This window comes from Ceratotherium simum, chromosome 34 (genome assembly GCF_057802395.1).
Source record: "Ceratotherium simum simum isolate JZ-2026a chromosome 34, ASM5780239v1, whole genome shotgun sequence".
Classification (NCBI taxonomy): domain Eukaryota; kingdom Metazoa; phylum Chordata; class Mammalia; order Perissodactyla; family Rhinocerotidae; genus Ceratotherium; species Ceratotherium simum.
In genome coordinates this window covers 10,220,856-10,245,910 of record NC_141933.1, presented here as the reverse complement: position 1 = coordinate 10,245,910, position 25,055 = coordinate 10,220,856, and the positions used below count along the sequence as shown (strand labels likewise).

The 25,055-nt window shown below is 42.5% G+C and overlaps 1 pseudogene; it reads right to left on the bottom strand.

The window, feature by feature from the left end:
- Positions 1-712: 712 nt before the first annotated feature.
- Positions 713-20,641, bottom strand: LOC101405005 (solute carrier family 22 member 6-like; annotated as a pseudogene).
- Between the last annotated feature and the right edge of the window lie 4,414 nt (positions 20,642-25,055).

Below are 25,055 nucleotides of genomic sequence, written 5' to 3'. Positions count from 1 at the left end.
TCAACTGTCTGGGTTCAAGTATAGGCTCTGCTGTTTCTGAGCTCTGTCTCAGAACATTCCTCAACCTGAGGATAATAATAATACTTACCTTATAGGTTATTGAGCATTTTGACACACATAACGACACTATAGTATCATACAGAATAGTTTTCCTGCCCTAAAAATCCTCAGTGCTCCACCTATTCGTCCCTCCTCGCTCCCTCCAACCTCTGGCAACCACTATCTTTTTACTGTCTCCGTATATTTCAAATTTTTGATGCTGCTGTAAGCTGTGTTGTTTTTTTTGAATTTCAGTTTCCAGTTGTATATTGCTAATATATAGAAATACAATTCTTTTAAAATATTGATCTTGTAACCCGCAACCTTGCAAAAGTCATGTTTTGGTTGTAGTAACGTTTGTGTAGTTTCCGTTGGATTTTCTACACGGACAATCACTGCATGAGTTTTTGAACCAAAGGTTGGTGGATGTGGAGTAGCCACTGTGTTTGGGCCAGAGGGGAACAAGAGAAGAAGTTGTGCTTGGTCACTTTTAATGAAACAGTCTTGAGTGGGTCTGGCTAGGAGTGGAGGGCCCTGGGGAAGTATTTCTTGAAGGCCCAAGAGAGGTCCCTTCTGTCCTTCCCTGGCTGCCATTTCTCCATTCCTCCTCTTGGTGTGGATATCCCTGAGATGCAGGGGCTCCTTCCCTCTACCCTCTGCCCCTTCTCAGTCCTCAGGAGGCCTGGAGCAGAACCATCTGCTGCTACTCCTGCCTCTGCCCCAATTTCTCTTTCCACCTATGGGGGAAGGAGAAGCCCATTCAGGAGTAGAGTGAGGGCATTCTTTCTAGGTGTCTGTGCTCAGCTGTCCCACCTTATGTCCAAACCGCCGGTTTCCAAGAGCAGAGAGACCCAGGGAGGATTCCAAGGGACTCAGTCTATCTGTGAGAACAGGAGCCAGGAGGCCCAGGAAGAAGGAGGCCTGGATTCTCGCCTTGGCTCTGCCTGAGATCAGCTGAATGACCTTAGATAAGTCCCTGCCCTCCCCTGGGTCTGGCCTTTTTTGTCAAATGGGGCTGGATCAAGGAGCTGTGAGCTCCTTATAGCTCTGAGGGTGGGGAGGGTAGGGGAGGGTGCAGCCCACCTTCTCTCCAGGTCCTGTTCTGTGTAGGGCAGTGGCTGGCCCATAGTCTCCGGCAGGAGGACAATGATGGGGCAGGCAGCCACAGGGACGGCTCCATAGATGAGAAAAGGCAGGGAGGAGTGGAGCTCAGCGGTCATGCCCACCAGGGGACTCAATGTGCTGCCTATGTTGGCCAAGATCATTGTCGTGCTCTGACCTCTCTGCCTGTAGGGAGGACGAGCACCTTGGTGAGGCCAGTGGGGCTTGTGAGTGCCCTAACTCTGCCTGCCACCAGTGCGTCCTCTTTTCACACTCCCTACAGGGCCGAATGCTTGCACTTACCTTGACTAAAAGGGAAGTGGGAAGCAAACGGCTTCAGAACCAGGGAGCAAGTGTTCCAGTCCCAATTCGAGCCTGCTCTGTGACTGTGAACAAGTCCCCAACCAACCTCTCCCCTGAGCTCCGGACTACATAACCAGCTTCCTACTCGGTATCTTCATTTGGATGTCTAAAAGGCCCCTCAAATTTTATGTGGTCGAGAAACTCTTCATTTCTACCGCCGAGTCTGCTCCTCCCCCAGACTTCCCCATCCCGGCACATGGCACTTCTAACCACCCAGTTGCTCAGCCTCAGGCATCTAGTAATTACCCTTGATGCCTTCTGTTCTCTTATTTCCCCCCATCCAAAATATGAATTTGGATGGCTCTTCCTCCCAAACACATTCAGAGTCAATCCCCTTTTCTCCATCTCCACGACCACTGCCCAGTGGTTCACGCCAAGCCATTTTCATCCCTTGCTGGTCTGATTGCAGTAGCCTCCTGATTAGTCTTCACATTTCTAATCTTGGCCCTGGCCCTCTAACCCCAGCCTATTCTCCACGAGGAAGCCAAAATGATCTTTTACAACTGTAACTCAGATCATTTCACACTTTGCTTAAGACCACCCAGTGATGTCTCCTGGTACTAGAATAAAATCTGACCTCCTCGTATATCACTATGTGTTTGGTCCCTGCCTACCTCAGTTCTTTATCTTGTGCCTGCCCTTTGTTGCCTCATTAAGGCCTCCAGACTTACTGTTTACCTTTGATGTTTACAAGGAGACCTACCTGATTACCCCGATCATCTTATCTAAAGTAGCTACCCAGTCACTCTCTCTTTTTCCACATTTTTTTTTTGACCTCAGGTGCAGATGGTTGAGTTAATCATAATCCTCAGTTCATGACCCTCTAGTATCATTTGTCCTTGCAATGCCTCTTTATTTCCCTCCCTTAATTATTTATTCCTCTTTATCACCATTACCACTCCTAATCCCCTCCCTGCAAAGTCAACTATTCTGTTGTGTTTGATGTGCGCTTTTTTATTTGTATATGTTCTCGTAAAGTGTGAATTGTTTTGTGTGCAAATATTTGAATTTACCTAAATGGTATAGGTGATAGATCTCATTCTGTTTCTCATTTCATTCAGCACTCTGTTTTAAAGATATTTCCATGCTGACGTGTTTACCTGCTGCTGCATAGTACTCCACAGCGTGTGTCTCTCTGTAGGACACTTAAACATCTAGATTGCCACCACCACCACCCATGAACTCAAACCACACTGCAGTGAATGTCTTTGTATATGAATCTGTAGGAGCCTTTGGGAGAAGTTCTCTGAGATACAGGCCCAGGAACCCAGGAAGGGAATTGCTGGGTCACAGTGTATGCGTGTGTGTGTGTGTGTGTGTATGTTGCCAGTTGCTCTCCAGAATGACATCACCAGCTTTCACTCCCACTGGTAGTGCATGTGGGCCATGTGGGGATTTAGGGATCCTGTATACTTCTTGGTGTGGCCGCCAACACTTGGCGTTATCCAGCTTTTTAATGTTGCCAGTTTAATGTGTGCAAAGTGATGATCTCATTCTTCATGTGGTTGCTAACCTTTTGGGTTTCCTTGTTTGTAAAACTCCTGTTAATTTTCTTTGCCCATGTTTCTACTAGGCTTCCTTCTTTTTCTTGCTGACTTGTAAGAGTTTCATGTATATTCTTAATATTAGAACTTAGTGTTAAATGTTGCAAATATCTCCTCCCAATCTCTCATCCGTCTTTTAAAATTGTCCAGCGTGTCCTTCAATAAGCAGAAATCGTTTTCGATAGAATCAAATTGATATAGTTGCCATATGTATATATGGCATATCTATCTATCTATCTATCTATCTATCTATATCTATCTATCTATCTCCAAGCCCTCTTTTCAATTCTGTTTGTCTCATCTTGCATCAAGAAAGCCATAGACATACTATGGTTTTGTTTTATGTCGTAATAGATGGTAAAGTGAGTCTCTCCTCCTTGCTTTTCTGTTTCAAAACTGACTTAGCAATTGTGGTCCTTTATTTTTCCATATAAAGTTTAGAGTAACTTTTTGGAGTTCCTAAAATATAATATAACTGAAATTCTGATTAGGTTGCATTCAATTTCTATAAATTAACTTGGGGAGGATGGACATCTTTATAATATTATGGCATTCTAAACAAGAGTGTGGAATGTCTCTCCATTTACTCAGATAATCTTCATGATCTTAAAAAAGTTTCAAAAATTTTCTCCATGGAAGTCTTGGGTGCACTTTGTTAATTCTCTAGTAATAACTAGCTGTTGGTGTTATTCTAAATGGAATCTTAATTTTCATTTTCTAGATTATTTTCTAGATTATGGCTTCTAGATTATTACTATTGATATTTTGGTAATTTGGTTTTGTATCGGGCATCCTTATTAGTTTTACTTTTTTATTGATTTCATTGGCTTTTCTAGGTAGATGATCATATTCTCTATAAAGAATGACATTTTAAACTTTTCTCTTTTAAATTTCTTATTTCTTTTTCTTTCCTAGTAGAGCAATGTTGGCCAGAACTCCCAGGACTGTGTTAAATAGTTGATTCTGAGGTCAAAGACAATGCACATAACTTTTCCCGTTAGGTACAGTGTTGGCTTTGATGCTCAGCTTCTCTGCTCACCTGCCTGCGTTCCTGATTTCCCTCAGATGGTTGGCCTACGTTTTCCTTACTATCGCTCCAGCTCTTTGGTGTTTTAAAGGATATTTAAAAATACTTTGTAGTGTTTTGGTGCTATTTTTGGTGTTATTTTGTTATTTTAATGGAAATAGAAATCCTTTTCCTAATCGATTTCCAGAAGTTCTTTATAAATTCTGGATACTAATCCTTGCATTTTCATTCTTTTTTTTTTTTTTTACTCTTTTCACCTTATTTATAGTGAAATAGGTGGCCAGAATTTTAAAAAACTCAAAGTGGAAAAATTTATCAGTATTCCTTTTTTGGTTAGCCCTTATGTCTTACGAAATCTCCCCTTTTCAGCGGAAATTATTTTTTGTTTGAGGTTGAAATATGGATTGCACTTTATTTCCCATTTGGGTGAGTAGATGTCTTTGTACTGTCTACTAGGCAGTCCGTGTTTCAGCCAATTATCTGCAGTGGTTCTTCTGCAAGTTTCTCCTATGTGTGGGTCTGTTTCTGGGCTTGTTATTCTTTTCCACTCACCAATTTGCTTTTCCCTGCTCCACCATCCACAGTCTTAATCACTACAATTTAATAATAAGGGTTTATAATACATCTTTATTTCTGGTAGGGCAAGTCTTTCCACCTTGTTCTTTTTAAAGCAGCACCTTAGTTATTCTTGGCCCATAGCACTTTTATATACATTTTAGAATTTGCTTGCCAGTTTCCTGGAAATGTCCATTGGGATTTTGATCAGAATTTCATTGAATTTATAAATCAGTATTGGAATCATTGACACTTTTTTTTTCCAGGGGAAGATTTGCCCTAAGCTAACATCTGTTGCCAATCTTCCTCCTTTTTCTTCCTTTTTCCCCCACAAAGCCCCAGTACGTAGTTGTGTGTAGTTGTAACTTCTTCTAGTTGTTCTATGTGAGCCGCTGCCACAGTATGGCTACTGACAGATGAGTGGTGTGTTTCCATGCCCAGGAACCGAACCCGGGCTGCCAGAGCAGAGTGCGCCAAACTTTAACTGGTAGGCCATCAGGGCTGGCTCCATAGACATTTTTATATCATCTTATGTCAATTATGAATTGGCATATTATGAGAATTCCTATCCATGTACATAGTACATTTATTTAGGCTTTCTTTGATACTTCTCAATATAATTAAAAAATTTTCTTGATACAGGAATTAAAAAAAAATTAAACTTTCTAACTAATTTTTACCAGAGTAGAGAATGCATATGATTTTTTATTTATTGACCTTGTATCCAGCTGCCTTGCCAAACTTCAGTATTTTTATTTTATTTTTTAATTTTTTATTTATTTATTTTTTTTATGAGGAAGATCAGCCCTGAGCTAACATCCATGCCAACCCTCCTCTTTTTTGCTGAGGAAGATTGGCCCTGGGCTAACATCCGTGCCCATCTTCATCTACTTTATATGGGACGCCGCCACAGAATGGCCTGACAAGCAGCGCGCCAGTGCGAGTCTGGGATCCGAACCAGGGAACCCCGGGCCGTCGCAGCGGAGAGCGTGCACTTAACTGCTTATGCCACCTGGCCGGCCCCCAACTTCACTATTTTTAATAATTTTAGATTTGTACATAGGCAATTATATCCTCCGAAAATAGTGACCACTTTCGATTTTTCCTTTTTGATCCTAATTCTGTTATCTGTTATTCTTATCCTAGGCACAGACCACATTCCAGGATAATGTTGAATAGAGGAGACAGCGGGCACATTGATCTTGTTCCCAAGTTTAAGAGAATGCTTCTAATGTTTCACCATTAAGAATAATATTTGCTGTGGATTTTTGGTAGATATTTCATGTCAAATTAAATTTCCTTTGATTACTGTTTTACCAAGACTATTTCTAATGGATGTGCTATTGTTCATTAAAGATTTTTCTGCTTTTATTGAGGTGATAATCTATTAGTCTGGTGATATCAATATTTTGTGTGTGTGTGTGTTTGTGTGTGTGTGTGAGGAGGACTAGCCCTGAGCTAACATCCAATGCCACTTCTCCCCTTTTTTCTTGAGGAAGATTGGCCCTGGGCTAACATCCATGCCCATCTTCCTCTACTTTATGTGGGACACTGCCACAGCATCGCTTAACAAGCATTGCGTCGGTGCGCGCCCGTGATCCGAACCTGCGAACCCCGGGCCACTGCAGTGGAGCGCGTGCACTTAACCACTTGTGCCACCGGGCTGGCCCCTCAATATATTTTCTAATGTTAAACTACCCTTGCTTCCCTGAGATTAACTCTACTTGGTCATAATGTATTATCTTTTGTTGTTTTTTTTGGTAAGGAAGATTGGCTTTGAGCTAACATCTGTTGCCAGTCTTCCTCTTTTTGCTGAGAAAGATTGGCTCTGAGCTAACACGTGTGTCCATCTTCCTCTATTTTGTATATGGGATGCTGCCGCATCATGGCCTGATGAGCGGTGCGTCAGTCCGCACCCAGGGTTGGAACCTGTGAACCCCAGGCTGCTGAAGTGGAGTGCACTAACCTAACCACTACACCACCAGGCCAGCCCCTGTATTATCTTTTTTATACATCACTGAATTCATTTTTATAACATTTTATTTAGGATTTTTGTATCTGATTATGAGTGATATTGGCCCATAATCTTTCTTTCACAACTATCCTCCTTTGGTTTCAGTATCAACTGGCTTCATAGAATGAATTTGAGATAATTCCCTCTTTTTCTCTTTTTTGCGGGAGCATTTGTGTAACTTTGGAAGCTTTGTTCCTTAAAAGTGTGGTCGAACTCACCTGTATTATTATCTGGGCCTGGTGTCTTCTTTGAGGCAAAATTTTATTTCTTTTTTTTTTCTTTTTTTTTTTTGTGAGGAAGATCAGCCCTGAGCTAACATCCATGCTAATCCTCCTCTTTTTGCTGAGGAAAACCAGCTCTGAGCTAACATCTATCGCCAATCCTCCTCCTTTTTTTTTTCCCCCAAAGCCCCAGTAGATAGTTGTATGTTATAGTTGCACATCCTTCTAGTTGCTGTATGTGGGACGCGGCCTCAGCATGGCCGGAGAAGTGGTGCTTCTGTGCACGCCCGGGATCCGAACCCTGGGCCACCAGTAGCGGAGAGCACGCACTTAACTGCTAAGCCACCGCGCCATCCCGAGGCAAAATTTTAAAGTTTACAATTCAGACTTTTAATTTATTCTAGAATTAGTTTTTGTATATTATCTTTTTTTTAGGAATTTGTCAATTTCATCTACATTTTAAATTTATCAGCATAATTTGTTCATAACTTTTTTTACATCTTTATAATTACTTTAGATCTGTAGTTCAGTTTCTTTTTTATTCCTAATATTTGTTCATGTCTTCTGTCCTTTATTTTTAATTAAAAAAAAATTTTTTTTGTGAGGAAGATTGGCCCTGAGCTAACATCTGCCAATCCTCCTCTTTTTGCTGAGGAAGACTGGCCCTGGGCTAACATCTATGCCCATCTTCCTCCACTTTCTATGGGATGCCACCACAGCATGGCTTGACGAGTGGTGTGTTGGTGCGCACTGGGATCTGAACCTGCGAACCCCAGGCTGCTGCAGCCAAGTGCGTGCACTTAACCGCTTGCGCCACCGGGCCGGCCCCTGTCCTTTATTTGTTTTCATTACCAGAGATTTGTCCATTTCATTGATATTTTCAAAGATCAAGATTTTGTTTGAGCCTCTCTTTTATATCTTTATTTTCTATTGAATTTATTTCTACTAATATATTATTATTATTATTATATTAACTTATTTACAGGTAAGATAATTGAGCATTTGGATTACCTTATGTAACGAGTTATGTTATGTACCAGAACCGTATTGTTAATCATTATACTTTTTTTGGTCTTAAAGTCTATTTTGACTCCTATTAGTATGTCTACCTACTTTCTTCTGGTTAATATTTGCCTGGTATATCTTTTTCCATTTTGTACATTTAACATTTTCGTGTGCTAACATTTTAGATGGGTCTCTTGTAAACTACATGAACTAGATTAAAAAAAAATCAACTTGGAATACCTTTGCCTTTTAACTGATATGTTTAATCCATTTATATTTATTGTGGTGATGGATATATTTGGAGTTATCGATACCATCTTACTTTTTGTCTTTTATTTGTCCTAATTTCTAATGTTTTTTGTCCTCCTGTCTTGCCTTAAAAAATAAGTGACTGACCTCTGTGCCCTCTCTGACTGGAAGCTATCTGGCTCTAAAGCCTGATTGTTCTGTCTTAGGACTCCTCCCGCACACCCCACTCACCACATTACTGTGGGGTACAGCTCCCCTGTGTAGACAGAGAGGAGTTTATGGAGCCAGCCATGCAGCCTTTTCCTAGCGTGGCCATCGTGATGTGGAGGAATAACTGGTCTGGAAGGAAATGAAGGTGATGAGAGGAAATGAAGCTGGGAAAGGTTTGAAGGAGACTTGAGTCTTTTCTACCCTTCCAGGTAGGTGGCTTGGGCCAGATTCAGGGCTGGGCCTGGGAAAGGACTAGGACAGGAGCAGGAATGGGGCACATGCTCACCCAGGGGTATCATGGCACGGGCCAGAAGGCAAAATCCCTGAAAGCAGGAAGAAGGCCATTTGGGTAGGCCTGCGCCTCAGTGATTTGATGGCCAAAAAGCCCAGGAAACAAAATGAGAAGTCTGCAATTGCAAAGAGCACCTGGATCACGTAGATGTTTATCTCAAAACTTTGCAGACTCATGGCCAAGCCATAGATGCTGAAGTTGCTCGCAAACCTAGGGCAAGAGCAGAGGGGATACACTTTGGGTAATGGCCAAGCCACATCTATATAGCAATTGCATCTGGCAAACTTCTCTCACATCTGTTCTTTCCTTTAGGCCTTATGTCAGCCCTGTGAGTGGGCTTTTTATCTTTCGGGTGCAGATAAGAAAATCTTCCGTTAATTCGAAAAGACAGAATATTATCTATCAGATGTTAGACTATGTTTTAGAATTACCTAGGAGAAAATAATGTTTTTTTACTTTGCAATAGGTCCCCTTTTCCCTCTCCCAACTCCCTGCCCTAAGAGACCTGTTTCTGATAGGTGTATGCTTTGAACAGTTGATTGCACTGGAGGGGTATGCGTGTGAGAGACCCATCCCCCAGGGATGCTCCAACCACTGATGAATTCTAAGAAAGAAGGATTCATGTAATGGCAGGAGTTTTGCTTTGCTGAGTGATGTATGCATTTTTACAGCCAGAGATGAATTCCAGGAGGAGATTTTAGAGGTTACGTGGAGGAAGAGTCAGGAGAGAGAGGGCAAGAATCAATGGCTGTTAGCCAAGGATGGATTTGAAGGGGAACGGATATGCCTATTAAGTTTTTCGCTGTGTGGTATGTGACATAAGCATCTCTTCCATCTCCCCATGAAGTCTTCATAAAATCTACAATGTTTAGTGACACTTTGTGGGGCAGCTTTGCTTTTTAGAGATGAAGTGCTGTGTCCTGCCTCAAGGTTGGTGAAGGGCACAGTGAGAAGCTGTCCACAGAAGATAATCTTTATGAGCCACACTATAATTAAGAATTAAACAGGGGCTAGCCCAGTGGCGCAGCGGTTAGGTGTGCGCACTCCGTTTTGGCGGCCTCGGGTTTGCAGGTTCGGATCCCGGGCGCGCACGGACGCATTGCTTGTCAAGCCGTGCTGTGGTGGCATCCCATATAAAGTAGAGGAAGATGGGCATGGATGTTAGCTCAGGGCTAATCTTCCTCACCCCAAAAAAAAAAAAAAGAATTAGAATAGTATTAGCATCAGAATAGACAGACAAGTCAATGGTACTGAATAGTCCAGAAACAGTATGTGATAGGGCTGCTGTTTCATACCAGCTGGGAAAGGTTGGACTATTCATTAAATGAGTTTGGGACAATTAACTCATCTAGGAAAAAAAATAGAATCCTTCTTCCTACCTTATGTTCAACTAAATTTCAGATGGATTATGATAAAATATAAAAGCCCAAACAAATATGAACATGCTTGAAGAAAATCTAGGTGAATAGATTTATACTCAGGAGAAGATTATATTTCTAAATGTAACCTGAAACACAGCAGCTGAATTTACAAAATGGGTAGGTATCATTATATAAAGCAGTGAAAGGTCTCTATTTTAAAAAAGTGGTCAATTTAAAAGATTTTAAAATGCAAAAAATATTGATCATATGGGGTAACAGGTTAGTATCTTTAACGAAAAGAGAATTCTTACAAGTCAATAAAAAGGAAAAAATGGGCAAGGGGTAGGAGTAAGAAATTTTTTTAAAAGAAATTATAAATAGATAAAAATCATTTGAAAAAAATGTTCAACTTCCTCCAGCATCAAATAAATGTGAATTAAAACAACAAGATACTATTTTCTGCTTCTCAGAGCAATAGTACTCAGTGTTAATAAAGGTATCTTCTACACTTTAGTAAAATATTACTCTGCTAGAGAATAGATTGGCAATATCTGTGGAAAAATCTTACATATTTTCATAATTTTGGCCCAGTAATTGCACTTCTATGGTTTATCCCAAGGGATATCAGACAGATGCACGGGGATGCATGCATATAGATACTTATGATAGCCTTGTTTATAATTGGGAAGAGCTGGAAAGAAACTATATGTCCACAACTGGTACTGGTGAAATAAATTATGAAATTATGGAATACTGTGTAGACTTTAAAAGTGGAGTTCTGATAGGGGGTTGGGGGAAAATTTATTATAATAACATATGGAGAAACTACCAGGAAAGATAATATATACAGTAAATATTCATAAGAGATTCTTGCATGTTTGGCAATATTTTGTGTGTGATGTTTTGTTGTTGGAAAGGGAAGACATTCAGTCAGTACAATTGGATAAACATAATGATCTCTGTCAATAACAGTCATAAAAACCTGGTGAGCAGATGCTTGGAGACGTAAATAATAAAGAGGAAGAGACAATGCTTTTTAACGTGTGTGTGTCCAGAAGAGAAGAGAGAAGAGATGAGAAAGAGATGGAATTTGGAAGATGTTTTTATGGAGGACAGGAATAAAATAAAATGGTGGAGGGCTTGAGTGGTGGATAAAAGAAATATAGTTAACCTATATTGTGTGCTCCAGAACAGCTAGAGTCAGTCTGTTATTTCTACTGCTCGCATGGGAGCAACCAGCACAAATAAACCATATGCCTGTGAAGTGACCCACCTCTTCTATCTCTTAGTACCAATGCACGGAGCCCACCTGGACTGGAAACAGGTGGGTCTTCATTTTCCTGATGGCTTTCAGGAATTGGCTTGTGTCGCTAGCCTGCTGCCTTCATCGCTCTCCCAGGCCCCTGCCGCAGCCAAAGAGAGTGGATCGCACTTGGAGAAGGGGGAATCAGTGAGAAAACAGGGTCAACCGTGCAGGTCTACATTTATTGATATGGAAAGATGTTCGCGAAATATTAAGGACAAAATACTCTTGAACTATAGGAAGAGTATGATTGCATTTTTGTAACTACATGTAATATAAATTAGTGTGTGTTTCTTGTATGTGAAAACAGTAAAAAGTCTGGACAGACATGTATCAGTATGTCAGTGGTGGTTATTTCTGGAATATAGGACTAGAAAATCATTAAAATATTTTGTTTGCTTATCCCTATTGCCTATTATCACTTTATAAACATGGATTACTTATAAGTTTTCCTTCAGAGCTATAATGGAAATAACGTAAATCAAGTGAGACCGGGGCTGTACCATTGTCAGCTACAAATGACCCTATTGCCAGGGACACATTACACAATATTCAGGAAGACATTGTGGCAGATAGACTCCAGGGTACCCCCTGCTAGCAGACCTAGCTACAGCAGTCTCTAGAAGCTGAGGACAACCTCCAGCCAACAGCCAGCAAGAAGCCGGGGCCCTTGGTCCTACAACTGCAAGGAAAATAATTCAGGCAGCAACCTGAGAGAGCACAGAAGTGGTTTCTTCCCCAGTCAGGCCTCCAGATGAGAACAGAGCCCATCTAACACCTTGGTTTCAGCCTCATAAGACCATAAGCAGAAGACTAAGCTAAGCTGTGCCTGGACTTCTGACCCACAGAAACTGTGAGATAAGAAATGTGTGCAGCTAAATTTATGGTAATTTGTTACCCAGCAGTAGAAGAAGAACACAGACATCTTCAGGAAAATGTGAGGGCCTATGACACAGCTCTTAGGGCCAGAAGCTCAGACCTCCTGGCAGTGGCTGCTTCTTGTTTTCCCCAAGGTCAGTGGGGCCACTTGGCTGAACTCAGAGCTCTTGGGAGGGGAGGGAAGACCTCTGCAGTTTGAAAGACAGCTGGGCTTTCCCTAGAGAGGTGAGGAACCCTCTGAGCTTCCAGAGCACCCACGTCCTTTTCTACTTGCTGTGGGGCCTCCTTCAGCCTCTTCCCATGCAAGCCTGCCCTGTTTTCTCAGTCTGCTTATCTGTCCATCAGTTGTTTGACTCCTGCCTGAGTGGGGATGGACCTACCACAGTGGTATGAGGCAGATGAAGAGGCAGCGAACAGCAGGGAAGCGCAGCATCTGCAACATTGAGGGCTGGGCTTGGCCCATGGTCGGGTCCTTCTGTAGACTCGTCTGGAGCAGCTGCTTGGATAGATGGGGCTCAGGGCCTGAGTTCCCCTAGGGACCCTTCCCTCTACTCCTTGACCTGGGAGGCACCAGACGTCTTGGGTTCTAGGGTGAGGGTGGGGGCAGCCAGAGCCCTGATGGTGTATCACAGAAGGTCCCAGGGTTCTCACCTCCATACTCAGGTGGCACCCTCTTCTTGCTTCCCATTGATCTGGGCCACTCTCTGAAGGGCCTTCAGGGTGAGGTCCAGTCTACCCGAGGAGGAGTACCAGAGGGCAGACTCAATGAAGAACCTGTGGGTGGAGAGTAGGGGAGGGTATGACTTCAGCCTGGGTTGGCGGAGAGAGTTGTGGCTGCCTGCTAAGGGCACAGACGAGAGCAGGAAGATACCTTGGAGGGATGGAAAGAATTCTGGGCTGGGAGTTAGGAGCCCTGGGTTCTCCTCCAAGGATTGCCACTGTCTTCTTGGGATACCTGGGAGAAGTCCTGCCCCTCTCTGGGCTGTGATCTTACCCACCTATCAAACCGGGCATTGATTCTTTTTGCTTTGACCTGCTTTGATACTTGGGGGAATTAAGGGGTGTTCTAGGAGATTCTTTGTCCACCTGCGACTTATTGTGAACCCTCCACCATACTTTCAGGCCCCACGCACCTGGAGTAGATGAAGAAGACAAAGAAGGGCAAAGAGAGCAACAGCTGCATATGGCGCCATTGAGGCATGGCATAAGCCACACCAGCCAGAAAGACATGGCCCAGGCTGGGGACAAATCTGATTAGGAGGCCCAGACATGGCCGGGTATGGATGGGCAGCCACTCCAGGCCTGGAGAGAAGATTAGAGCTCAGGTCAAAGTCAGGGCTGTGTGAGTATGTGTGTATGTGGGAGGCGGTAGTCAGTTCCAGATGGACTAGGATCCTCACATCAGAGCAGAAGAGCTCCTCTCTTGAGTTCAGTCCTACTGTGCACCTCCAGGCCCCTCAGAAGGTAAGGCAAGGGTGGTTTGATCCCTGTCTTGGTTCAGTGTGTGTGTAGAACAAGGGATGGGCTGGAAGACTCTGAATTCCCAGGCATGTTCCTATTCAATGTCCTCAACCCCAACACTCTTATTTCCTCACTTCCCCCAAACCTCTTTTGACCTACCTACAGCCACACCCTCTGCATTTCCTTCAACTCATTTTAATTCAACAAACATTTAGGGTTGGCAACTCCATGTCATGCCCTTTGCTTGGCCTGGGAAATAGAGATGAGTGAGCTCTGCCCTCAGGCCATCCTGCACCACTTTCTTTTCCTCCAATGGGTCACACTTTGGCTTCTGGGTCTTGTATATTATATTCTTTTTGTCTAGAACTCTGCCCTCAAACCTTACTCCCTCTCTCTTTCTGCCTCACTTTTCACTCAGTTCTGAGCTTAGATGTCACTTCTGAGGAGATTTCCTGGCTCGCTAGGTCCTGATTGAACACCACACTTCTGGGCTCCCACATCACCCGGAATAGCCCTCATCCCAGCCTTTAGCACACCAATTTGTAACTGCTTGGCAGTCTCCTCCACTAGACTGCTAACTCTGTCTGGTGGTGGGTAGTGTCCTTGTTCACTTCCATATCTCCAGTGCAGGGGCTGACACAAACTAAGTGCCTTTTGAAATTGAGTTGAATAAATGAATGTTCAGTTAAAGGCTCACAATTTGATTGGCCTCTCTAAGCAACCCCACTCCAATCTCTGAGTCTTCACTCAGTTCATCCTTTCAGTGATCCCTGAATACCTGGGATGAATTCTAGCCCCATATGATCAGAGCCACCAAAGAGGCCATGATCTTAGTTTCCTTCTGCCCCAGGAACTGCCTACTCCAGGAGATGTCCTGACAGGCAAGGACAGGCTGGGACAGGTGGACTTAGCTTTGTACTCAGGGAAGGAGCTAAAGTCTGAATTTGTCAGGTCCCCTTGTCCACTGAACTGATTCAGGAGTCCCCATGAGCCCCCAATCCCCTCTCACTCAATGTCAGTGAGGTGGTGTTGATGGGACTCATAGCCATGCCCAAGAGAAAACAGCAAATGCAGTAGCCTGAGAAGTTGGGTGTAAAGGCAGCACAGGTCCCTGACACCGCTAACTGCAGGTAGGTCCAGATCAGCACCTTCTGGCGGCCCAGCCTATGGAAGGAGAAGAAACCTGGGTCCAGGGAATGTATTGCTTCCTCCTCTGCCCCATATCCCTGCCATCTCACCCTTGGTGCCCTGGAAAATCTAACAGATGCTTGTGAGGCTGCCCACATGTGACCATGAGTTTAGGTGCTAAGACAGGAGGTGGGGAATAATAAGATGAGGGCAGGCATCTGGGGGCCCTGGTGTCCAGAGGAGCCTTGCGTTGCTGCTGTCCAGGGTCCTGACACATCCCAGCACACCTCAGGGGAGTGGCCCAACCCCTCTCATCAGAATCATAGGGGTGTGCTGAAAACAACTCAGAAGACTGAGCCCCACTCAAGGCCTGCTGAATATCTGGAAGGTAAGCTGGAATCCTGATTCTTAACAAGCTCCCAAGGTTTGGTAACTGCTGCTCTGGGGTGTGGTTGATTCTTTGACTGTTGGTCAATGGTGACTCCTGTTAGACCACTCCCAGGAGACGGCCTTTGTGATTTTTTAAAAATTGAAGTATAATTGACATATAACATTATACTAGTTTCAGATGTACAACATAATGATTCGATATTTGTATACAGTGTGAAATGATCACCACAATAAGTCTACTTAAAATCTGTCGCCATACACAGTTACACAAAATTTTTTTTTGTGTGTGCTAAGATCTACTCTCTTAGCAACTTCCAAATATGCAATACACTATTATTAACTGTAGTCACCATGCTGTACATGACACCCTTATGACTTATTTATTTTATAACTGGAAGTTTGTACCTTTTGATCCCCTTCACTCATTTTGCCCAACCCCCATCCCATGCCTCTGGCAACAACCAATCTCTTCTTTGTGTCTATGAGCTTGGTTTATGTGATCTGTTTTTTGGAAAATCTTTGCAAAGTTTATGCTTTTGCAAAGTGGATGTGACTGTGGCTTATATTTTATGAACGATAAAGCTGATTTTGTGTACCTTTGGACCGCTATGACATTTCTAATATTTGCAAATTTTATTCTTATAAAATTATCTACCCCATTATCCACCCTATTATCCAATGCATAAGCTTTCTATGGTCTTTGGCCTGGAAAATAGTCAAGGTTAGGGTAACCAACACCGAGTTCCAGGTACTAATTTAACCCTATGGGGTTAGGATCATCACTCCCATTTTATAGACAGAAATACCAAGCCTAAGAGAGGTTGTGTAACTTTCCCATGGACACACAGTTAGTGGTAGATCTGAGACTTGTTCCTAGTTCTTACTGATTCTTAGGTCTGTGTTTGTTTCTGTGACACTCACATGTCACATACAAGGCAGAAGTGGTAGAAAGTGACTTCTTCAGGATGTCAGGAAATCTGGATTTCCACTTATTAGCTGTGTGACTGTACTTTTTTTTAAAAGAAAGTAAACATTAAATATTGACTTTTTATAATTATAAAAGTAATGAGTTATCATAAGGGTTCAAACAACATAGTAATGAAAAATGAAAAGTTCTTTTCTTTCCAATTCCACTCCTCAGGATTTTAACAACTAATAACTTTCTTGGGTTCTTTTTTTTTTTGTGAGGAAGATCAGCCCTGAGCTAACATCCATGCTATTCCTCCTCTTTTTGCTGAGGAAGACCGGCTCTGAGCTAACATCTATTGCCAATCCTCCTCCCTTTTCCCTCCACTCCCAAAGCTCCAGTAGATAGTTGTATGTCATAGTTGCACATTCTTCTAGTTGCTATATGTGGGACGTGGCCTCAGCATGCCTGGAGAAGCAGTGCGTCGGTGTGCACCCGGGATCTGAACCCGGGTCGCCAGTAGCGGAGCGCGCGCACTTAACCACTAAGCCATGGGGCCGGCCCACTTGGGTTCTTTCTAGACAGTTTGGACAAGTTATTTAACATTTTTGAACATTTACCAACCTCATTGGTAAAATGCAGGTAATAATACCACTCATGCTGGCTTCACAAGGGTATTGTGAGGAGTAATAGAAATGAAGTGAGGCTTGGAAAGTGCTGATGGACTGTTGCGTGATTCCTGCAGACTTTCCAGACATGATCAGGCTTGGGTGGATCAGTCATGTGTACCTCCCTAGATTCTCAGGGATGCTAGTCTCCCCTCTCTGTCTCGCCTAGAGGGCCCATGACTTTGCTCCTTGATCCAGCTATGTCTATCACTGACCTGTCTGCCAAGGTCCCAAACATCAAGCTTCCAACCAGCATCCCTGCCATGAAAATGGACAGACTCAGCTGAGGCAAGGTCTTGTGTGTGCACACGAGGTCCCACTGTGAGGAAAGAAGAGCTGGGGTCAAGGACAGCTGGGCTAGCCCCAGGGAAGCCCCACTCCCTCTCTCCTAGTGGGGCTGAGGCTCTTGGATCGGGACCAGCACATAAGGTGTGCCTCCCTCTCCCTGCCACACAATCTTTCTCATCACCTTCTCCTGGCTAGAATGAATCAAGTTATTTCAAAACAGGTAAAAGATGCCTTTTGGGGTGCTGCTAAGACTACTCCCCTTTCTCTGAGCACTAACCCCTCATCCTCCTTCAGGGCTCCTGAACCTGTGCCTTGGCCACAGCTGAAGAAACCTGACTCTAGAGCTGGACTGAGCTAATCAGATTCTTTTTATGATAAATTTGGAAATGTGACTCAGAAACAAGATTTGTAAGGACACCTAAAGTTGGGGTGGGAGGGCCAAGTTTGGAACAATGTAGAAGTGGAGTTGAGAAATCATGAGAGAAGGGGAGAGAGAGAGGGAGAGACAGAGAGAGAGAGAGAGAGAGAGAGAGAGAGAGAGATGGAGAGGGAAGAGGGGCAGGGAGAGAAGATTGAAGTAATCTAGTCAAAGAGAAGTGAGGGTAAGAGCTCAGTCAGCAGCAGAGAAGCAGAGATGGAGAGTCCAGCTACCTGAGTCTCCTTCAGCTACCTGATCTCAGTCCCTCATAAGGCCGGGCTCAAGTTCTTGACCCTGGGTTCTGTGAAATACCCTTGCATCCTTCTGTTAACTTTCCATAAGCAAATTTGAGAGGGTTGTGGTTATTTGCAACCCTGAAATAAACAGCAATCGGTTACCTCAACTAATAGTTTAAATTTTGTTGCTCTTTTTAATATCTATAAGAAAAAATTCACATTTTGAAATTATTTCCTCTCTAGGTGGGGTAAAACCTCTCTACAACCTGCAGAAAAATCATACTGCTGATGTATGTGCCCTTAAAATTAAGCTGAAATGATAAACAGATGTGGCATTTCCTCTACCATTAAGAGTTAATTTTTGTCTACTTTTGAGTGAATTTTTAAATGGGTGTTTCTTTTCCTAACAGAATAAAGGAAAAGGAGTTGTACTCACCAGGAAAGTTAAAGAATGCCCCCTAAGATGTGTTCATATATATCCAAATGAATTCATCTTCAAGTGTAGTTAGTTGATAATCTTGATTTGGTTGGAGAGAAATACTTATTGATGAATATAATTATTACTGGATAACTTTTAATACCCCATGGATGCCAACTCAACATGATATAAATTTGAGATGTTGGCATTGAGCACTCTCTCCAAAGAGCAATGGACTTTATTGTTGTTTTATTCAAATAACTGCAATTCTGTAATCCTATGTGTTGTCTGATATAGCTTTTACTTGAAAAAGATTATGGGACTGCGTCAGACCGGGAATTAATTTTACCAGTACTTTAATGGAAATGCATGAATGGAATCTGACTGTGGAGATGCATGTAGGCCTTTAGTGCCCATGCCCACGTGTGGTGGTGGATGACGGCCCCATCCACAGTGCCTATTGGAAGAGGCTTGGATTATACTTGGCATCTCTATACATCTCAGGGAATGGGAGAACTGGACATCTGGTCTTTTCAGTCATTGAAATAAAAAATGATGAGATTACTAGAAGTCTTCTTTTAGAAGAAAATCCAAGGTGTTCAGTTACCCAGATTCTTTGTTCTAGATGGCAAGAAATCTGAGCTTTTAGAACAAACTGCTTGCTGTTTTGAACAGAAGGGCAAGAGCTAGGTTAGTTCCTGGATTATTGTCGACCTTGGAAAGCAGAGTGTAGAGTTTTAAGGAGGGAAATGAGGAAGCAGAACTGGAAGGACTGATAACATACAAGTTAAGATGGATGGATGAGGCTGTTTCAGAACTTGGGTTAAGGCTAACAAATAATGAAGAAAGTCCTCTCCACTATGCATGGAGGGGGTGGTACATGATGCCTACATGCCTCAGAGGAAGAAGGACTAGCCATACTTAGCCACCTTCTGCTTCTGTGTCTGAGTCTATCTAGTGGGAGTATGGCTTAACTTTTTATCAGTTTCAGACAGATGCTGCATCAGGCAAGTTTGGGGACTATGCTTGACTACAGCCCTTTCTTAGGGCATCTTCTTTGCACAGCCCTGACTAACAGGCAATGCGCCACAGAATCTCACTATATTGTCCCTTAGCGTGATGATTAAATGAAATGTGGACACTGGAGCCAGTTGTGGGGTGGGGGTGGGGGCTCATCAGTGTGTTGCACTGAGTCAATCAGAGCCTTTTCTAGGAATTTGAATTAAGATACACAGAAGTGTTTGGGTTGGTGGTGGGCCCTAAATCTGAGAGGTAATGGATCAGAGCTGGGACTGGTGGTCATCTTGCAAGATGAGCTCACAGAAAAAATGTGTTGAAAAGGAGAGAGGAATGGAGTAAGTGTAGAGAGATGCCTCTGGTGCTCTAATTCCTGGTTCCAGTCTCCATGAGGCCTGGACACACTTTGTCTCCTGTCCCTGGATTCCCTGAAATCTCAGAGTCCTTGCAGTAATACCCCCTTTCCCCATGAGCTGATTTGAGAGAGCTTCTCTTCCCTGCAACCGAAAGACAAATGTTAAAAGCGTGATCAATGTGACAGCTACAAAATGCAGAATTCAGCGAGATGAACCACTTAGCAGACCAGGGTGACTCTACAATTGGGGATGTGTCTTTGGGGGGAGGAGTGTTAAATTGCTAGAGATGAAAGGACCCCCCCCCATAACCGTTTTCTCTTTCCCATCTCAGTTCCTTGGCTGCTGTCCATCTCCCGGCCCCAGCTGCTGAGAGCTATTTCTGGATGAAGTCGGGAAACTGTTTTTGTCTCTAGGACTCTGAGCTCAGAATCCCCTACTCAGGAATACCTGCTTTGCCCTCCACCACCTGCATACCTTCTTTCTCCCTTCCTCTGTACCACCTCCCCACCTCCCTACCCTGTGAAATTGTCCAACCCCACAAGGAAAACCAAAGTAGAATATTAAACTCCCACAGCAGTGTCTCTCTCTGGTAGGGGCACAAGGGCAGAGAGCAACTTTCTTCAAGAAATTCCCTGATCTCCTCTACCAGAAAGTCCTCAACTCCAACCACTGCTCTCTTACCCACATTTTGGACAAAGCTCTTCATAGCTCCAGGGTCTTCCTATATTCAGACAAACACAGATCAGGGTCACACTGTCTGCATCTGTGTGTGAGGATGGTAAGATGGAGACGCAGGTTTGGAAGGGGCATAGGGGGGCCCAGGTATCCTCACCTCAGTCACGATGGTGGAAGGGAAGGTGCCATTGTCATAGATCCAGCCATTGGTCAGGGCTCTGTGTCATTGGCCTCCGTGCCATTGGGAAAGGGCGGTCTCCTTTGTGGGAAGGTGAAGCGGAGGCACGACTCAGGCTGCCCCTGCCTGTCTGGGGGCAGCCAGGCCTCCAGCTCCCCGACCTTGCTGAGGTTGGCATCGGCAGGCGGGCAGCAGTGGTGGGTGGGAATGGCGGCAGTGAAGTTCTGCAGAGTACTGTGCAAATATATCAGGAACAGAGGGAGGACCAGCAGAGTGAACTGAATCTTCTGGAAGCGGCCCATGCCCCCCACCTGCTGAGGGAGGTCGTTGAAGGCCATGGGGCAGGACTTCACAGGAGCAGCTGGAACTGAGGCCACCTGCTCCCACAACCTGTTTCCTGTCTTTCAGTGCTCGAGGAGGAGAGGGACTTCCTTTTGTCTCCTCAGCAAATCAGTTCCTGAGCCCTAGCCTCTTAATGGTCAGCAGGAATTTTTATGACTTCTTGAAAGGCATAAGTTAAACTGTGACTTGAGAGTAGAACAATCAATTATTAAGACTCATTGGGTAAATGGTTTGCCTGAGGGGATCTAAAGGGCAGGTGAGATTGGATCAGGTGGAGGAAATTACCTTCCCGTGAAGGAGATGCCCCAGCATCTGGCAGTCTGAGTCTCCTCACCAGGCTGGAACAGGCGACCTCCTCCTTGGAGAAGAAGGAAAAGTGCTGAGGGCAGGGAGGGAGGTCTATGCTGGTGTGAGCACAGCCTGAACTGACTTCCCTTTTGTCAATGCCACTCTGAGCCAGACGGGGCTGGAGAAAGGCTCTGAAGAGCCCACACAGCAATGCTACTGTGCTGAGGGTCTCAGCATCCCCTAACCGGTGAGCATTGCCTGTGTGTGAATCCCAGAGCCTGCACCTTCAGCCCTAGGCAAGGGCTGGTTGAACCATGCCATGGTTCAACCTTCACTTAAAGAGTAAACCCTCGCCAGGGTCTTATATCATCAGAGTCTCTTTTCTCATTATAATATCCTCTACAACCCACACCCAGTTTTTCTTCTTCCCAGAATTGTAACAGCTAAAATCAAGGAAATGTCCACCCTAGTCTATCCCATTAGCTGGTTAAGCAAGCTCAAATTCTTTTTTTTTTTTAATAAACTTTATTGAGGTTTAGTATATACAATAAAATGCATCACTTTTGGGGGCACATTTTGATAAGTTTTGACAAACGTATACACCCTTATAAGCACTATATAGAACATTTCCACCATCCTCGAAAATTTCTTGGTACCATATCCCAGTCAATCTGTACCTAGCCCTAGGCAATAGATTTGTGTTTTCTAGAGTTTCAAATGAATATCATACAGTATATACTCTTTTGTGTCTGGCTTCTTTTGCTCAGCCAAATGTTTTTGAGATTCATCCACATTACAGTGTACTAATAGTTGATTCTCTTTTATTGCAATATTTTGCAATTCTGCTTTTATTGTAGTATTCCATTAAATGTATATACCAGAATTTGTTTATCCATTCACCTGTTGATGAACGTTTGGGTTGTTTCCAGTTTTTGGCTATTTACAAATAAAGCTGATATGAACATTTCTGTCTAATGTGTGGACATATGTTTTAATTTCTCTTGGGTAAATGCCTAGAAATAGAATTGCTGGGTCATATGGTCAAGTGTATGTTTAACTTTATCAGAAACTGTCAAATTGTTTCCCGCAGCGTTTCCAAATTTTGTATTTCCACCAGCAATGTATGAGAGTTCCAGTTACTTCATATTCTTTCCAACACTTGGTATGGTCCATCTTTTGAATTTGAGCCATTTGTATAGATGTATATTGATATCTCATAGTCTAATTCGCATTTTCTGGATGACTAATGATGGTGAGCATCTTTTCATTTGCTTATTGACCATTCCTTATATCTTCTGTGGTGAAGTACATGTTCAATTTTTTTGGCCCATTTTTGAATGGAGTGTTTGGCTTCTTTTTATTGAATTGCAGAGTTCTTTATATACACTGCAGATGTGGAATTCTATGTTTGCATAGCTCTTTCCTCTCCAGAAGTTTGTCCTGCAAATTCCAGCTGCCTTGGCCACTCTGAACTTCTCTTTTGTTCTCCTCAACTCAATGAGATTGTCAAGCTCTATTTGGATTACACTTCTCTACACTGCAGCCCAGAAATTGCCCCCAGGAAGAAAGCCTGGGTGATGATCTGTAAGTCTCGCATCATTTGTTTCTCTTCTCAAAGAAACTGCAGTCATGCACTGCCTGTTGCCCAATGTCTGAAAGCTATTTCTTGCATTTCCTTCAGTTTTCTATTTGTTAAAGGTGGGAGAGTTATTTTAGACCTTGGTATTTCCTCATGCCTAGAACATTTTCTTTTCCATTCTTAATGTTTTTAAAACAACAATGCTCTTTGCGTAACTGTAAGTGGATTTTTTCCCTCAATAAAGAGAGATGCCAGGTAGGGGGTGGGAGAAACGTCCATTCTTCTGACTTCTTGTTTCCTTGTGGAATAAGGAATGGGTTATCTGATTGGTGAGTTTGGGACAAAGAATAGGACATGTATAGGCTCCTTTCTTCTTCCTCTCTTTTGAGGTCTCTCTGCCTTCAGAAAGCATGTGTTTTGATTGCTTTTGACTGCATAGTAAGGTATCTGATTGCTGTGTCTAACTCTCAGTAGGTTCCAAACTTCGGTGCAGAAAAGATGGGTGTTTTGATAGTTTATTTCATCCAGATCCAAGTTCAGGATTTCTGGGTGATGTCTTCTTCTTTAATTCTATTGCCATCCTGTCTTCATGATATATATATATATTGTTTTTTATTTCTTCAGTTGTTCCTGCTTATGGAAATGTATTTGGCAAGAAGTCATGAGGACTATAATAATGTAACAGTTGTTGGGACTTCTGCTTCCAGCCCAGAATGAGTAACAGAGACTGGATTTACTCTCCTGCCTTAAACTCATAAAAAGCCTGTCAAATTATATACAACAACTGTTTTTAGACATTGGACAATAGCAGCACAGGACAGTTATCCCCTGAAAGAAGGGAAACAAACAAAATGAGCCTCATGAATCAGCTTACTGACTGGAGAAAATTTCGAGGCTCTAGAACAGTGAGGGTAGGAAGGAACCTAGAAAGCTGAAAGTGTCCCGAATTAAGGAGATGGATTTGGGAGTTTGGATATCTTGTGGGAAACCATGCAAGCCAGAAGATAATGGAGAAATATCTCCAAAGAGCTGGGAGAAAAAAACTTGTCAACCTAAAATTCAATACCCAGCGAAAATATCTTTCAAAACCGAAGACAGAATCATGACTTTTTTAGGCACACAAGAGTTGAAAGAATTCAGCAGTGGCAGACATGCACTATAAGAAATCTTAAATGAAATTAAGTTTGTACTTAAAAACTATCCTGCAAGGAACATTCCAGGCACATATGACTTCACTTGTTAATTCTGTGAAACATTTTAAAGGAAGAAATAATATCAAGTTCTACACAAACACCAGAAGTTGAAAAGTAGAAAATAGTTCATAACTCATTCTATGAGGCTGCTACAACAAAACACTATAAACTTATTGATGGTATTTATTTATGGGTGGCTTATAAACAACAGAAATTTATTGCTCACAGTTCTGGAGGCTACAAGTATGAGATCATGGTGCCAGCATGGTGGGTTCTGGTGAGGTTCTCTTCTGGGTTGTAGATGGCTAACTTCTCATTGTATCCTCACATGGCAGAAAGAGAGAGCTGGCTCTCTGGCCTCTTCTTAGAAGGGCACTAATCACATTCAGAGAGTTCCACTCTCTTTAACTGATTATCTTCCAAAGGCCCCACCTCTAAATACCATCATATTGAGAATTAGATTTCAATGTATGAATTTTGGAGGGACATAAACATTCAGTCCATAATACTCTGACACTAAAACCAGACAAAAACATTACAATAAAAGAAAACTACAGATCCGTATTCCTTATGAGCATAAATGTAAAATTCTTAATATAATTTTATCAAATTTGATATATCAAATTGATATATATATCTCAAATATATAAAAAGGATAATGCATTTTGACAAAGTGGAGTTTATCCCAGGAATGCAAGATGGATTTAACATTAAAAAATCAATTAATGTAATTCACCACATTAATAGGTTAAAAAGGAAAAACTATAGGATCATCTCAAGAAATGCAGAAAGAGCATTTGAAAAAATTCAACATCCACAACATCCATGATAAAACTTCTCAGCAAACTAGGAATAAAAGTGAACTTCTTCAAACTGATAAATGTCATCTATGGGAAAAGTATAGTTAACATCATATTTAATTGTGAAAGACTAAATGCTTTTCTCCTGAGTTCAGGAAAAAAACAAGGATATTCACTCTCAGTTATTCAACATTGTATTGGAGTGTAATAATGTAAGTAAAAGAAATGAAAGAATTCCATTAAGGAAAGAAGAAGAAAATCTGCCTTTATTTGCAGACAACATGATTGTACAGAAAATCCTAAGGAATCTACAAAAAGCTATTAGAACTAATAAGTGATTTTAGCAGGTTTGCAGGATGCCAGGTCAATATACAAAAATCAAGTGCTATTATATGTTTCTATATAATAGCAACAAACAATTGGCAATTGAAATAAAAATATCTATAATTGCATAAAAATATGAAATTCTTAGGATAAATATGATAAAATATGTGTAAGATCTGTACACTGGAAATTACAAAACATTGCTCAGAGAAACTAAAGAAGATAT